The following is a 17,510-nucleotide window of genomic DNA, read 5'->3' as shown; positions in this document are numbered from 1 at the left end:
AAGCCTCTAGCCACGCAGTCTGGGACCCAGCTCATGGTCCGGACCGGGATAGCGGGACCGTGTCTAGTTCTGCCGTAGCGTGGTTAGATGGGGGTTCAACACCCGAGTGTAGGTCACGTTACGTTATGTTGTGTTGAGTTGATGTAATAAATAGTGTTGCTCCCAAGACAACGTCTGCGACTCAGTTGGACTCACTACATTTGCATTGTCTTTGAAACCTGTTTTGTTGCCAGAAAAAAGGGGAAAACCTATTCTCAAAGTTGCTCACCCCGATCTCTCACTACTCTGATAATACTTGTCTTTGTGCTGTACGCCTTTTGGCGTCCTCTGGTTTAACATCGTTTTAAGAATCGGCTCAAAAGAAAGCTGTCTCTGGTGTGGATCAATCAGTTTCAAAGACAATACATATATTATCAGAGTATGTTTTTTTGTTTGCATTCTGACCACAAGTATTGTGGTTAATGCAGACACGATTCCTTGTTAAAGGTTTCAGTTTGGTGTTCTAATATCTTAGCACATGTTTATTGTCAGAAAAAAGGGGAAAACCTCTTCTCATATTTTGGTACATTATAGATGTGTACACACTCTGCTTCACAATACATGTGCACGGAACTGTGGATGCTCATCGATGAAGATTTGTTCATAAAAACATTTTTCTTGAGAATGTAATTTTTGTGGACGTAAATTATTTGTGCTTTAGCAGTCTTGAGATACGGTCAAATTCAGACTCTTTGCAAGTCATAAAATGCGTTATTGATCGTTCCACGGTCTACATTATGCGATATAACAGTCATACTGAAACAGAATAAATAGTTTATAACAAGGCAGCCAGTCAGGATTGATTGGGATGTTTCTCCCGATGCACTTCGATACGTTGTTTTTAGTTTGCCCATCGCAGCCTTTGTCATTTACACTTGACGATACGGAATCTCGACCGCGCTACTGCGTTGGCGTTCGCGCCTGCGCTGCGTTAATGCTCAGATGTTTTCTGATTGTACCGGCTGTCGTTTGAAGTGGCGTTCAACAATTTGTTCCACGTGATCGGAGCTACCTCAGGAACTGAATAAAACATATATATTTTTGCACATGTCCTGAAGCTCCCAAGCACGTGGAGCAAGATGTCGGACATCGCGCCAAACAGCCAGAATCAGAAACTTTATTCATTTTGGAGAAACCCGATGAGCTATGGAGCTCTTTTCGACACATGTCCAGTATCATCAAATTCGCATCGGCGAGCTTGGCAACGCAAACCGCGAACCACTACGCGCTTAGTATATAAATATTAAAAGCCCCCCCCTGGCAGAATGTTATTTCCTCTGAACATTTCGCGTGCCCGCATGACAATGTTTCGCTTAACTTTATGCGGGCTGCCACAGATTTGCTTTTAGTTCCCCCACCCCCACCATCCGCACTGGTGAAATCGCGCATCTGCAAAGCCCCAGCACGACGCTGGGCGAATCCAATCGAGTGCGAGCGTCTCGATCCTCGCCCCGCTTCCCGATCAATAAAAGGCCAACGGCTGTCAATTGCGCGTGACTTTAAGCTCGTGGGGAGTTTAGAGGCTGTCACGGGAGAATGTAAAGAGTGAGCGCCGGCGTAACGGGAGGAAGGATGAAAAAGATTGTTGAGAGAGAGAGAGAGAATGACAACAACGCAGGCGTGACTGAGGAGTCCGTTGATAAGGAAGAATGTTGGCCAATATGCGGGGCAATATCCTTAGAGGGCCGCAGTTGGAGACAACGGCCGTGATTTGTTTTTTGATATTGCGCCAATTATGCCGGGGAACCTCAAAGGAATCCTACGCAATAAACACACTGCCTGCTTACAGTGCACGAACCCTTTGTGTGTATGTTGAACCTCTTTTGCACCGTGCGTAGCCAAGCGCGCGCATCGGAGGCGTGAGATTTATATTCCCGATACCAAAATTACATTTACACTACGCTTTTTCAACTGGGGGGGGTTTTATTATCTTGTCTTTAATAATGTTAATGGTGAAAATGAGAAGTGGAGACATTTAAAAACCTCCGTCTCGAGTTTCTGCCGATGCAAGCCATAAACGAACACGATTTGTTTTGGCTGGTGGTTTATAAACCCAGGCCGAAAATACTTCACACTGTCGTCGTTAACAAATGCCGCATGATGACTTACGATTGTGACGTGAGTTAACATTTCGCAGAATGACCCCTGGGAGCAGAGGTAAGGGGACTGCAACATATAATGATGTGAATTTCGTAAAAGCTAGAAAAAGACAATTCCATGACGGGATTTTACACGTGCGGCACTATTGTCACTCCGCTGCTGGATGAGGGCCTGGCCACAACCTCGCCTCCATGATCGCCGGGTTCTTGACGTGCACCACCGCACATCATCATCATGAGCCAGTTTCCATCCACTGTTGGTTTAAGGCCTTCATGCGCGTGATGACCTTTCGATGCCATAATCCAGCTACTAACTCGTGCGCATGCCCTGGGTCACATCGCTTCGTCTCCTGGGCGTTCGCCCTCTCGAGTGCATTCCCTCCTTTGACTGCCGCTCCTTCGCCACTCTTGTCCATCGGCCATCGTTCCTTCTTGCGTTGCGTCCTAACTTAGCCCGTTAAATTTCCGTCAGGGTAAATAACATTACAAAAAAAACACAACGTGTAATTTTCCCAGCAATGGCTGCCCTTGTTCAGGACTGGGGATGTCATCGATTGGCAGTGCTTTAAAACCCCAATGGATTATCCCGGCTCAGGGACGCTTATCTCCCCAGTGTAGTTCTTGTGCCTCGAAACTACTTAAGCGTCAGATGGTACAGCTTTCTGATCTGCTGGCTTTGTGATCTCAACGACCTTATCTCCACTGACTGTCCCACCAAACCATTCTGTAATGAATGGTACATCATGTAAGAAATACATGTACAGTATTAATAGTATTATCACTTGGCCTGGTAGCTCAGCGGGACACAGCGAGCAGCTTGGAGTCAAAAGGTCCACGAGTTCACATCCTAGTCGGGGTTTTACTCAGCCCAATCATCCCTTTGGGCTTGATAAAATGATTACCACTTTGTTGGGAAGTTAACTGTGGTTGCGCTGTGGACAGACTCACCTACGCCGCGGGGATGTGGAATTTCCACAACAGGCTTGGGACTGTTAACGGGAAATGAACGCTGCCTCAATTGCCCATTTGAGCAGGAAGTCACGTTGTGACTTTAGTTATTGAACACTACAACAGCAACAACAACGCAGGAAATACCGCCTTGTAATTTTTCTTCAAGAACGCCGCCATCCCTGCTATCCGTGAACACGTTGCTCATTTATCAGATGCTGCAAGGGACCGTTGAGAAAGCTAATTCACGTCGCGATGTGACATGTATTTTAAAACAAAAGCGTAATCTCGCAGTCATTGTTTGCTTTTATATAAAGTGCATTTGGTGATATAGGCTACATACATGTCAACCCCTTATCAGTGCCTTCCTTATTTCAGACAAATTCAGACCTTATTGGTCACCCCGTGCCCTTATAAATCTCAACGTTCATCCTACAAAGTCCCATCACAAGGGAGAAGCACAAACAAATAGACAAAATACATTGTTTTGCCCGTATTGAAGCGGCTGTACACCGTATGGACTCCCTGCAGAAGGATACGGAGTAAACCGTCTGGGTTGACAGCTATGTATAGGTCACCTCAGCAAAGCTCTCTTCCGTCGACATCACAATAAGTAAGATAATGCTTGTGTGTGGTATGCTGAGTGCTTTGTGTCATGTACCATATGACTTTTACTGCACAATAACAACAACAACAACGATCGGTGTGTGGATTTGCGAGCACAAACGCAAACAGACTCCAGATGCTTCACAAAGGCAGCGGGGCCCAATGCATGATAAAGAAAAGGGGCGACATTTGTTCTTTAACAAACTAAAAAAAAGTAAAAAGTTGTACGAGAATAAACAGGCACAGACAGAGAAGTGGAGCAGTGGGAGGTCGACCGAGATTTAAACAAGGATGGAGTTCCAGAACCCCACGGGCTGTAGGGGAGCGACCCCCCCCCCCCCGCGGAGTGAAGGTTAACATTGTGCCTCGACAGGAGACCTTGCAAGTTGACAGGGCCGCAGGGAGGGGGTGGAGGGCCAGGGGCTGTGCGGGGGGAGGGGGGGGTCTGGTGGGGGGGGGAGGGGGGCAAGCTGTGCGATCTGCACGGGCCCCCGATCCAAGCGAGCATCGGACAAAGACCGAGGACGCCTCAGACGCAGGGAGGGGGGAGGCATCTGGGGGGGGGAGGCATGTGGGGGAGGGGGGGAGGCATGTGGGAGGGGGGGGGCATGTGGGAGGGGGGGGGCATGCAGGGAGGGGGGGGCCTCGTCTCGAATTTTTGCTTCAGATTTCCAAACACCTTTTGGCAGCCCTGGTTTTCTGGAGTGTAGGGTGCATATGCAGTATATGTTGTATACAGATGCAGCCTGCATAAGTGGACAAGGCCACAAGAAGATACAACAAATAAAATGCAATCACGATCGAGTTTTTGTTGGGTTAGATCGCGTATATATAAATGTGTCGTTCAACCCGCCACCACCCGACACAGACAACTAGTAAGGTTTGTTATTTGTTGTTATTTTCTTTGAACCTATCTACGTGACTTGACCCAAAGACCCAAAGAATATGAATTCCTGCAGTCACGAAAGCTTTAAGTCAAGATTTAGTAAGGCTTCATACTCTTTGGTTCTATATTGAAACAACAAAAATCACGACGTTTCGGCCACAACACAAGCGGCCTTCATCAGGTGAAGGGATCAGGCTGTCTCGAGGACAGCGCTAGAGTGAAACACAGCCACGCTCAAACCGCGACCTTTAAGCTGTGTGCGAGGAAACAAGGTGCCTTGACAAAGGAATTAGCATAAAAATTTGCATTTGATTGGCCGACTTAGCATAGAGGTGGTGTACGTGCCGGTGGACTTGCCGTTTGGCGCGGGGTGGGGCGGGGAGTTTCCCTATTGATGGTGTGAAAAGGGAATTTAAGAGCTGCGAAAGTTTTGGGTACCACTACTTGAAAAATATACTGTACCATTGAAAATTAATTTAATGTTTGGTTCGATTTAGAACATCTTTCCAATGGTTGCTTAATTTGAAACCATCTTCTCGGTTGAAATAATGTCTGTGCTTGTAGATCTGAATTGCCTCGTGAACACATCTCTGATAAAAACCCGTGGGTTTGCAAAGAACCTTGGTATCGGAGAAAATTATATCGTGATCACCCACAGCGGGGAGGGCTTTCACCTATCTGTTAGAGCTTTTAACAGACAACGGGACAAGAAGTCACAGCTCATCGAGACGCTGACCTTCCTCAAAAGATGCCGCGATCACAAGGTAATACCCATCGCTTTCACACTCACTTCTGCTGCTGTATCTTCTCCGAATTCTAAACAGATTCTGTTTAAGGCCAGCCTATCTTTAATCTCAGAGAGGATAAGGCTACTCCGATTTGAACTCGATACTTTAGACAGGACTCTCCTATAAGCTCATTTAATGTTTACACAAAAATGTCACCTTCTGATTGGAATCACGTAGACAACATGACTGCTTCTTCTGCTGATTCACTGTCAGTCAAATGTAAAGCTAACCTGATTTCTAAATTCAACCACCTATCAAAGAAGAACCCACTTCCACGTATAACAAAACTTAACGTTAACAAAATCGTCATTAATCAGAGTAGCACCCCGATTTCGGACAATCTGAAAACAGTACTGGCTAGGGGACTGAATTTTGCTGTCACCCCAAAACACATACCAATAGATGATATCATCTCTCAGGTCGATGTAGCCCTCAAAGGCGTGGGACACATCCAAGCAGACGTTGCAAGAGCTGAAATAGCCACTATTCTTAAGAATGCTAAAAAACCCATTAGTAACATCGGAAAAAATGTACGCTCTGAACTCGCGAATTTAAAAAAACAGAAGTGATATAGTCATCTTCTCAGCCGATAAATGCAACGCTACTGTAATTATGGATAAAGATTCATACAACAACAAAATCCAAAATCTGCTCAACGATGGAAGTTACTCAAAAATTAAATATGACCCGACCAATAGCTTAGCGATAAAAACCAACAAGATCATCACAAGTTCGACCTCCCTAATCGACCCAACTCAACGTCCCTCCCTAAAACCTTCTGCTGCAAGACCCCCTAGATTCTATGGTCTTCCCAAGATTCATAAAGAAGGCACTCCACTACGACCCATCGTATCCACGATCGTATCAACTCCCCTACCTATAGACTGGCCCGTTTTCTGTCAGATACCTTGCTGCCTTTCACTGGCAAGACCGCCTCAGCAGTACTTAACTCAGCCCAATTGGTCTCTATGGTCAAAGACGTTGTACTGTCCCCTGACGATATCCTTGTCAGCTTCGATGTGGTCTCTTTGTTCACCAAGGTTCCAGTACCTGATACCATTGAAAGAATTGAAAATTTGGTCCAACATGGACTAGACCCCGATACACCTGCACTGGTTAGGCATTGCCTCAACAATACCTACTTTACTTGGAATGGCTCCTTCTACAAACAAAATGAGGGTACCCCCATGGGATCCCCCTTGTCACCAGTGATAGCCAATATTTTCATGGAGAAATTTGAATCAGACGCCATCCAGACTTCCACCCTCAGACCTTCCCTGTGGAAGAGATATGTGGATGACACTTTCGTCATTTGGCCACATGGCCTCCCAGCTCTGAACCTTTTCCTACACCACATCAATTCCAGACATCCCGCCATCAAATTCACCATGGAGGTGGAGAAAGATGGCAAGTTATCATTCTTGGATGTTCTGTTTGAGAGGATGGCTCATTGGGGCATTCTGTCTACAGGAAACCCACCCACACGGATTCCTACTTGAAGCCTGATTCCCACCACCACCCAGCCCATAAGAATTATCTCATCAAAACTTTATACCATAGGGCTCATTGCATTTCGGACCAACACCACCTGACCAGTGAATTAAAACATGTACACCTGGCCCTCAAAAGGAATGGATACTCTGTCCGTACCATCCGCCAAGCTGTTTCTCCCTCCATACAGAAACAACCACTTGATACTCCGGTCAAAACCATTACACTACCATATATAGCAGGCGTTACTAAAAGGATTTCCAAAATTCTAAACAAACACAAGCTCCAGGTCCGGTTCAATACAGTACACAAAATTCGTGATCTGATCCCATCCGTGAAGGATGTCATTCCTGACTTACAGTACCCCGGGGTTTACAAATTGAGTTGTACCTGCGGTGATTGCTATATCGGGGAGACAAAGCGACATGTCTCTGACCGAATTCGCGAGCACAAATCAGATTTGAAACACGGCAAAACGAATTCTTCTGCCGTAGCTGATCATTGTTACAACGCTGTGGGTGATCACGATATAATTTTCTCCGATACCAAGGTTCTTTGCAAACCCACGGGTTTTTATCAGAGATTTGTTCACGAGGCAATTCAGATCTACAAGCACAGACACAATTTCAACCGAGAAGATGGTTTCAAATTAAGCAACCATTGGAAAGATGTTCTAAATCGAACCAAACATAAACTAATTTTCAATGGTACAGTATATTTTTTCAAATAGTGGTACCCAAAACTTTCGCATCTCTTAAATTCCCCTTTCACACCATCAATATGTAAACTCCCCCTCCCCTCCCCCGCGCCAAACGGCAAGTCCACCGGCATGTACACCACCTCTATGCTAAGTCGGCCAATCAAATGCTAATTTTTATGCTAATTCCTTTGTCAAGGCACGTTGTATACTCTTTGGTTCTATTCGGTAAAGTCACGTAGGTAAATAATAAAACAACAATAATCACAACGTGACTTTACCGAATAGAACCAAAGAGTATGGATCCTTGCAGTCACGAAAGCTTTAAATCTAGAAAAGGCACGTTGTTTCCTCGCACACAGCTTAAAGGTCGCGGTCTGAGCGTGGCTGCGTTTCACTCCAGCGCTGTCCTCGAGACAGCCTGATCCCTTCACCTGATGAAGGCCGCTTGTGTTGTGGCCGAAACGTCGTGATTTTTGTTGTTTTATTTTTTACCTACGTGACTTTACCGAATAGAACCAAAGAGTATGGATCCTTGCAGTCACGAAAGCTTTAAATCTAGAATTAGTAAGGTTTGTCACGTAAACAAAACATGCCAATTCGTTACGAGTTACAGAGTAAACCCACAACATATACAAAACTTCTATTATGGATAATATTCGTCGTGAAAGCCTCCGTGTCAAACCAGTTAATTGTGTTTTTTGTAACTGCGTCAGGTGCATTGACTCGTAATCCCAACGTTGTGAGATTTAAAAAAAATCCTGCCCAGAATTCTACCCTGCCCATCATCTCTATTTGCCCGATAAACCTCCAATTATCACAGTTGGCTGCGTGCGACGACACAACAAGTTCAACATACACACACGGTCCATACGTATCACTTCATGAGAAGGAAAATTCAAATTAACTAATGAGCAGGCTGGCCCATACCGTTAGGAATGTGGAATTTTCACCAGCGATTTAGCGTTGCTCAAAAAACACTGTCAGTTCGCGACTCCGGGTTACGGAGCCAACAACATCCTCCTCGTTTCCTTGAAGTCTCCGGTGATAACGTGTACAGGTGGAGCTTATTGATAATTGGAACACGAATGATGCGTGTGCTGCTGATGGCGCTACTGCTGCGACATCAGTGCTGGGCACCTGACCGGACCACGGTCTCCTGGGAATCCACACTGAAGCCGTGGTGGAGAAAGTGCTGATGACGAAGACACTGACGGAGCATTCCAGTTTCTCAATGAATCCACCACGTGTTTCTCTTTTCTGTCTCTCCGTAATTGTAAAGCACACACACACACCTCTTCACGTGTCTGTGTGCACTTTTCAGCATTTGACGGGGAATATGCAAGCAACGGATACAGCGAGTGCGGTAATAAAATGAATGTTTTAAATGTGTGTGCAGTGATGTGATGGTTAGCACACTGGACTTGCAATACGCAGATCGCCAGGTGAATTTGATCCCCCGGCACGGTAGCGGAGACATTGGAGCGAGTTTATTCACCATAATAGAGGTTGTTTTTGGGTTACATCTCGTAAATATAAATGTGTCATTAAACCCGCCACCACCGAACACAGCCAACTATAAAGGTTTGTCACATAAACAGAACGTGCCAATTCGTAGCTAGCTCAGCACACCGCTGTGTTGGAGAGTAACCCCAAAACATTTACAATTCGAGTAACGACGTATCGCCGATAATTATAACCTGCATCATTAGGGATAAATGTGATAACGCCACGTGCGAGCCACTCAGGTAAGAAGACCAGGGGGCGGGTGGAAGGTGGTAATGTGTCATATAAATTACAATGAATATCTATGATCGGTCGGATTATTCACAGTTCACCAACATACATAATGTATGTACATTCACGCGTGCATACTATGCATTCACATTATGTATTCAATCCCCACCGCATCTTTTCACCCAGCAGTTTACATCGGTGACCCCAGTGGCAGTAGATCGGCAGGTCGCGTGCGGTCGGCTAAAGTGTGGCTACTTCCACCGTTTCCAATACAGCGTGGACGAGTAGGCCAAACACCTTCTCGAGGTACTCTCTTGTGCTCCCTCCAGCCCTTCCATCAGCAGTGGCACAGGCGAGCAGTTTGCAGGGCGCGCACGCCTGCAAATTTGATTTCCGATCGCATGAATGACCAGGCGGCGTGAGACAGCAAGACTCTCCACACTTGAGAAGGTGATTTAATCTTGGCCGCTAGAGCTGGCGGTGTGGGGGCGGAGGAGGGGGGGGGATCAAACCCACGTATTGCCTTTAGTTCTCTCCACGACATCGACACAGCGTGATCTCCATCAGCCCCACTGAGGCACGCAATGCAGACGCAGTCCTGAGCGCTTCGCGACCCTGAATCTGTCCGGCGAGCGGACCCGATGGGATGGCATTGCGCGCCGCGCTCTAGTCGCCTTGCATGGGATCAGCACACTTGGGAGGATTAGCTGACTCTAGCTGCCTCGGCTGCAGCTTCTGCCTTCCGCTTAATACATTTATTGCGTTCTTTATTTATTTATCCTTTAGACCAGGGGGGAGGGGTGGTGGCGGTGGTGGTGCTTGCGCGCGTTCCTACGCAGAGGTCGGATCGTCACACGGCCACTTTTGTTGTTGTTGTTGTTGTTCTCCCAAATGCCCTCGCCGATCCGTGGTGCCGCCAACACAAAAGCATGCTCAGGGAAGGCGCTGCGACATTCGTGCTTCTGCTGCTGGGGTTTTACCAACAAGGTGAGAGGCGAGACGCGCTGCGGTGTGCGCTGCGCTGGCGTGCGGGGTCTTGTGTTGGTGAAGTGTCGTGATGCTGTTTGGCGACGGTGCTGCTGCTGCTGCTGCTGCGTTGACAGTCAATGGTGCACGGGCACAGTTAACAGCAACAAAACTCAACACGGTCATCAATCGCACTGCCTTAAAATAAAAAAAAAACAACCACAATAGACGACGTTTCAGGCAATGGGCCTTTTTGATGCGATATGAAGAATAGTCGTTACTCAAAACGTCGCCATTATGATACGTGCTTTTCTTCTTGTTTTAAGTCCATAATAATGATATTGACGAACGTGTTGAATTGTTATATATATTTTTTAGTTTAGAACACGTCTCTATATCGCGTCTTGAACTCCGTTGTGCGTTCGTCGTTGAGGCTGCGGTCTCTTTTCCGCTTTCTCGTATTTTTCCCGACGCGTGCCCTTCCCCAATTTCGGCGGCGAATCTATCGCACCCACGTGCTGGCCGGGTGGAGTGGAGGCGCCGCGGTTAGCGCACTGTGAACCCGGCGGCCCAAGCTCGAATCCCGTCCACGTCTGACTAAGTCAGTGGCCGAGGGGGGAGATCTGTGAACCGGTCCAAACCCGCAGCGAACAGTGTGGTGAAGTAAGGTCAAATAACCTCACCCACCCCACCCCCTCCTGCCCATGACTGACAGAGCATGCGGAAGTCTTCATCCAGCAGTGGATTGACAGAGGGTTGCATATTTTAATGAAGTTGTATCATGGGGTGTTGTGATGTCCGAGATCTCCCTCGTTAAAGGGGGCGGCTCGTCTCAACGGAGCTCCCGGTCCAAAATAAAAGTGACAATTTGATTCGCCCGCGAGCGTTATTATTCAACAACGCTTCGTGCGATCTACATCCGTTGTTAATTCACTGCGTGACGGGGACCTTTCCCACCGCCGTGTTCGTCCTTGCCGGTTATTTGACCGTACTTCACCACGTCGGTTCGTGTGAGTTCGGTAACGGTGGGGGAGCTTAGACATGGGGAGGGCATAGTACAGTACAACAATTCATTTTGACGAACACCATTCTGCTGTCCACCACGTGGTATCCACCCTGTTTGTGGGCGCCATGGTCGCCCATCCGCGCAACTACGCGGGCTCAAAACTCTGCTGAGCTTCCGAGATCTGTCGAGATCTGTCGAGATCGGGCGCGTTGCATATGCGACTTGGTCTATAGGCAGTTTTCGCTGCGTGTAAATAATAAGCACCCCCCCCTCCACCTCAACCTATTCTAATGGGGCAGTCAGTCCTCCACGCGCAAAATGACCAACGCTGGTGCGCCTCCATCCAAAATTTACAAGCTTCTTATAAGCGGAGACAGGCCAAAGAGTAATTTACAAACTGCGTTCATTGACCGGCGTAGATAATGGGAAGAAGCCTCTGGGAGGTGCTTGCACTGCAGTTTTACGCTGCGCGGTTGCGTGCCGTGTGCCACCGAGAGATATGCGAAGAGCGAAGATGCCCGCGACGCGCTTGTGTTTTTCCCGTTTATTATTCAGGCTCTTTTTTATTATTGCGTAACCGCTGTAAATTTTACCTTTGCCTCGTTCCGTCCCAGGGTGGACGATTTAAAAAAAAATGTTGATTCTGCACGGGTCTGCCACTGGCGGTTTCACGTTTTAAATATTGACGCATCTCATCTTTACGAGATTCACCATCGTCATCATCATCATCAGCAGCAGCAGCCATGATCAATCCACTGCGGGATGAAAGCCTCGTCAAGTCGTCTCCATCTCGCACGGTTGACTACGTACGGTGTGAAAGAAGTACAACATACATACGGCATACACACATCATTTGGACATTTCTAGGAGCCAAATACTCTAAACGCGCATTTAAAAATGTGGAGGGCAAAACCGGAGGAACCCGGATAAAAATCCACGCGACCACGGGGAGCACACGAATACTCCAGATATACAGCAGCAGGCGTCAGGGTCGGGATCGAACCCACGCCCTCCTGTATATACCAGGCGAAGTAGTTAACGTCTCCTAGCCACCGTGGTACCTCACTTGCATATGTTCTCCAATACATGTTGCTCCGTCCGTCTAGCAGTGCAAGGCCAAGTGTGGACACTTTCATGCTTCTTTGCACACTTTTCATTTTTTACTCGAGTCTCTCTTTGTTAATGTCCACGTTTCCGATCCGTACGTCACAGCGGGTGATATGCACATATCATCGACGTTGCTATGCACATTCGCACTGATTAAAAAAACGTTTGCGAGAGAAGGAAGTGGACAATTTAACCGTCGGCTGATTTATTGCCAGACAATGCCAAGTCAAAGTGCTTCCCTGCTCAAATGAGAAATGAGCATTGGGCGGTGCTCATGTTTGTAGGTGGCCCTAAGCTAGAGGTGAACATTCCACGTTCCTATGGTGGGTGCCAATTTATCCATAAGGCGACCATTATTGACTTTCCAAAAAGTGATTGGGTTGTTGCTCGACTTAAACTGACGGCCTATTGATTGCGTATTGACCGCTCTACCACAGTGCCACCTGGCCATAAATGAATTCATGCCAAATGTTAAGCCTCTCTGTATATATATACTGTATATGGTGAACTTCTTTCGCACCGTACGTAGCCAACCGTGCGAATCGGAGGCGCGTGGGGAAGGACAACAAACTAAACACACACACAAAAAAAACAATTAAAAAAAATGAGTTTTCAGTCTCGATTATTTAAAAGTGCACACCTCAAAGTGGTTTCCTACCCTCGGAAGGAAGAGCGTTCCAGACGGCCGCAGAAGCGCGTCCGGAACGCTCGCGATGCAGTGAGACCGTCTGCGCTCGATGACCGGCCTATCGCACCTTACCCACCATCACCGTTCCCCGCTGACGTCGCACGTGCGCTGCATAACTGACGCCACGACACAGGGTGGGGGAACTGCGTTCCGGATGAAGGCCTCCCCGTGTCCACGTCGTCCCTCGCGTCGTCTCTAAACTAAACTATTTAAACTAGAAACTCTCTAATATTTTTTAATTCCACCGGGTAAGGCCCACCGAGCCAGAAGCGACCTGGCTGTCACCAATGATAGCTCAACGAAGTGGCTGATCATCATCACGTGGAAATTTATAAGCAGCCAGATACTCTAAACGCAGTTTTCTAAATGTGGAGGGAAAACCCGGAGGACCCGGAGAAAAATCCGCACGACCACGGGGAGAGAGAACCCCAAATGTACAGCAGCAGGCGTCAGGGTCGAGATTGAACCCACGAACTCCTGCACAAAAGGCGAGGTAGTTAATATCTCCTAGCCACCACTCCTGTGAACGAACTAATAATATCTTCAGTCCTTCTCTACTGTGGTCGTTTTCTCGAGCAATGTGAATGTGCAATGTCATTGAGAGGCTACTGTGTGTTGTTGTCTTGGTGTGGTCTGGGACTGTTCTTCCTCTTGTTTTACTGCCTTGCCCAAGCTCGGGAAATTGGTGTACTTATGTAATTTTAACCTATATACTTGATCTATACTCTTTGGTTCTTTCGGTAAAGTCACGTAGGTATAAAACAAAATTTAATCACGACGTTTCGGGCGCAACACAAGCGTCCGTCATCAGTTGGGACAACCACAGCAAGAAATAATTGGCCCACTTCAGCAATTGATTCTTGCTGTGGTTGTCCCACCTGATGACGGACGCTTGTGTTGCGCCCGAAACGTCGTGATTTTATTTATTTTATTTTCTACCTACATGACTTTACCGAAAGAACCAAAGAGTATGGATCCCTGCAGTCACGAAAACTTCAAATCTAGATTGATACTTGATTTATTTTACGTATTTATTTTTAGCGATTTGCTTACCTTTAGTATGCTTAGCACTCCTATTTGTTGTAGCTTTTTGATCCGCCCCTATTGGCCATCTGTGAAAAATATCTTTATAGCTCATCGGTTTGCTCCAGGACGAATGCAGATTCCGACTTGAGGGGCGTGCTCCCCACCAATCTCGTCACTCAGCTACCATCCCTCCGAGCGACGCGTCCTGCCCAAAGCCCATTTTCGTTTTCGGAAAACTCACCGCGATGCCTCTCATGGCGATTTAGCCTCTGCGTTTATGCCGAATCAGCCTCTACGCTAGCCCCAATAGTTGGACGTATATCCACATTTCTACTCCCCCCCCGCGGCCCTTAGCAATCAACCCGTCGAGTTACTGCAGTCTCCACATTTCCCTGCTAGTTGCACCGAGGCAACAGCAAATAAAGCGAATGTGCCAGCGGCTTCCACCAAATTGATCAGTTTCCAGCCTCCGGCAATGGTGCCATGAATCTGTCCGTGATGTGCTTGGGCTGGGAGGTGCGAGTGGTATGGCTGCACGTGTGTGTATGTGTGTGTATGTATCACTGTGTGTGTATGTGTGTGTGTATGTATCACTGTGTGTGTATGTGTGTATGTACAGTGAGGGAAAAAAGTATTTGATCCCCTGCTGATTTTGTACGTTTGCCCACTGACGAAAAAATGATCAGTCTATAATTTTAATGGTAGGTTTATTTGAACAGTGAGAGACAGAATAACAACAAAAAAATCCGGAAAAACGCATGTCAAAAATGTTATAAATTGATTTGCATTTTAATGAGGGAAATACGTATTTTACCCCCTCTCCATCAGAAAGATTTCTGGCTCCCAGGTGTCTTTTATACAAGTAACGAGCTGAGATTAGGAGCACACTCTTAAAGGGAGTGCTCCTAATCTTAGCTTGTTACCTGTATAAAAGGCACCTGTCCACAGAAGCAATCAATCAATCAGATTCCAAACTCTCCATCATGGCCAAGACCAAAGAGCTCTCCAAGGATGTCAGGGACAAGATTGTAGACCTACACAAGGCTGGAATGGGCTACAAGACCATTGCCAAGCAGCTTGGTGAGAAGGTGACAACAGTTGGTGCGATTATTCGCAAATGGAATAAATAAATACACCGTTTAAAAATAAATAAATGTATGCAAACCGACACACCTGATGACGACCGTTTGTGTTATGGTCGAAACGTCGTGAGAATTTTTAATTGTTTCATATATATTTTATTATTTAATTGTTTCCCTTCAACGTGACTTTACCGAAAGAGCTAAGAATACAATAGAACTGTCAATCTCCCTCGGCCTGGGGCTCCATGCAAGATCTCACCTCGTGGAGTTGCAATGATCATGAGAACAGTGAGGAATCAGCCCAGAACTACACGGGAGGATCTTGTCAATGATCTCAAGGCAGCTGGGACCATAGTCACCAAGAAAACAATTGGTAACACACTACGCCGTGAAGGACTGAAATCCTGCAGCGCCCGCAAGGTCCCCCTGCTCAAGAAAGCACATATACATGCCCGTCTGAAGTTTGCCAATGAACATCTGAATGATTCAGAGGACAACTGGGTGAAAGTGTTGTGGTCAGATGAGACCAAAATGGAGCTCTTTGGCATCAACTCAACTCACCGTGTTTGGAGGAGGAATGCTGCCTATGACCCCAAGAACACCATCCCCACCGTCAAACATGGAGGTGGAAACATTATGCTTTGGGGGTGTTTTTCTAAGGGGACAGGACAACTTCACCGCATCAAAGGGACTATGGACGGGGCCATGTACCGTCAAATCTTGGGTGAGAACCTCCTTCCCTCAGCCAGGGCATTGAAAATGGGTCGTGGATGGGTATTCCAGCATGACAATGATCCAAAACACACGGCCAAGGCAACAAAGGAGTGACTCAAGAAGAAGCACATTAAGACCTTAATCCCATAGAAAATCTGTGGAGGGAGCTGAAGGTTCGAGTTGCCAAACGTCAGCCTCGAAACCTTAATGACTTGGAGAAAATCCGCAAAGAGTGGGACAAAATCCCTCCTGAGATGTGTGCAAACCTGGTGGCCAACTACAAGAAACGTCCGACCTCTGTGATTGCCAACAAGGGTTTTGCCACCAAGTACTAAGTCATGTTTTGCAGAGGGGTCAAATACTTATTTCCCTCATTAAAATGCAAATCAATTTATAACATTTTTGACATGCGTTTTTCTGGATTTTTTTGGTGTTATTCTGTCTCTCACCGTTCAAATAAACCTACCATTAAAATTATAGACTGATCATTTCTTTGTCAGTGGGCAAACGTACAAAATCAGCAGGGGATCAAATACTTTTTTCCCTCACTGTATGTGTGTATGTCGCGCTGTGTGTGTATGTATCGCTGTGTGTGTATGTATGTAACGCTGTGTGTATGTATGTATGTTTCGCTGTGTGTATATGTGTGTGTGTATGTTTCGCTGTGCATGTATGTATCGCTGTGTGTGTATGTGTGTGTATGTATCGCTGTGTGTATGTGTATGTATCGCTGTGTGTGTATGTGTGTGTGTATATGTATCGCTGCGCTATGAACCCGGCAACACGGGTTCGATTCCCGCTCACGGCCAACACCAGTGACGATTATCTGAACCGGTCCCGGGCCTCCCCTAGGTCGACTCAGCCTCAAATGAGTACCTGGTGCGGTGGATAAAAACATTGCCACTGGGGAGACGAAGGCGGTCGGGCGTGGTGCTCGCCCCCTACCCTCTCGTGTACCGTTCCGGCCTTCATAGGTGCTCGCTAACAGCACTTTCCCCTACAGTCTGTTAAGGCTACATGGGGGATCTTTGTCTTTGTGGGGAGCAGTAGTGTGGTGGTAAGCGCGCTGCGTCGTTGCACCAACCGCCCAGCCCGCGGACCTTTTGAACGAAAGTTTCATAGCTCTTGGGATTTTTTTTCTCTCTCTCCCGACTTAAATCAAATGTCTTTGATCAATGCCGCAGCAGCCCGTGAAGGCTCTGTGTGTGGACGGAGGAGGGGGGATCTGCATGTCCGTGTCTATTCGTCCACTATCCAGGCTTCGCGCTCCGCTGTTTTGCCTGCAACGTGGTGGTCAAGCACCGCGAGCTGGACTTTGGCTGCACCAACCCCCAGGTCATCACGTGCGCCTCCCCGCAAGGCTTCAAGGAGAGGTTCTGCTTCACGGCAGAGAGCGGTGGGTTGGTAGCGTTCGTTTGCGTTCCGAGGTTTATAAGCAAACTAGCTGGATGTACCCGGCGTTGCCCGGGCGATAATGACACACACACACACATCGACTTAGACACACACAGACATCGACACTAAAACACGCCTAAGAAGTTCCACGCTTTAACTCTTTTCCCATTCCGATGATGCGCGTGTACGTCATCGGAACGGAATCGGAAGAAAAACTGAAATAAAATGACTTTAT

The sequence above is a fragment of the Petromyzon marinus genome, chromosome 50 (assembly GCF_048934315.1).
Source record: "Petromyzon marinus isolate PM22_M1 ecotype Great Lakes invasive population chromosome 50, UKy_Petmar_22M1.pri1.0, whole genome shotgun sequence".
NCBI lineage: Eukaryota > Metazoa > Chordata > Hyperoartia > Petromyzontiformes > Petromyzontidae > Petromyzon > Petromyzon marinus.
This window is presented reverse-complemented; position numbering follows the sequence as displayed.